Raw genomic sequence first — 700 nt, forward strand, 5'->3', positions numbered from 1 at the left:
CCCACGTTCGGGTTCCAAAACGGGCATTCAGGGTCACTGGGGGGGGATCTCATCTGGCTGACGTCGAGGGCCAAACAGTCGTGCGCCTTTTCAACACCCACACGTCGAGGATTCGGTTTCGTCGAGTCAAATCGAGTAGATCGAGCGACGGTCATCTGAACATTTCTCTATGCTTCCCCTCCTGTCCTCTGTCCGTTTTCTGCGTTGCCCGCGGGCGGCCGCTTGCTCTGGCAGGGTTCGTGAAAAGGTGACTGATGAGCAGTCGCCCGCACAGGCGTTGCAGCGGGCGAGCTAGCAGGGCCTCACAATCGGTAGCTTCGGCTGGAGCCTGCGCGCGCGAGACTGCACAGCGAGAGCCAAGAACATGGGTACGGCATGGTCATGGGTAGCGGCCTCGGGCTCTAATTTCGTCTCGAGAGGGATCTGAGAACGGTTTGGGGATGGCGCGGACATTGTAAATTGAGTGGTGGCCAAAAGCGAGAGGAGAGGCCTGGTCGAGCCTCACGCCATTCAGGTGAAGGGCCTTGCCTGCTCGCCTCGTCCGAGCCGCTTGAATTTCAAAGGAGGGCCCATTCATTGTCGACGAGTATCATCAACGTTGTGTGTGCGCTTGCTCTCGCCTTGTCCGGCATGCTGCTGCAAGCAATTCGGGGCCGTGTTGCCTGTCTAGATCTAGGCCAGCTGTATCAACAAAAGGGCT

Source organism: Verticillium alfalfae, genomic scaffold (assembly GCF_000150825.1).
Source record: "Verticillium alfalfae VaMs.102 supercont1.10 genomic scaffold, whole genome shotgun sequence".
Classification (NCBI taxonomy): domain Eukaryota; kingdom Fungi; phylum Ascomycota; class Sordariomycetes; order Glomerellales; family Plectosphaerellaceae; genus Verticillium; species Verticillium alfalfae.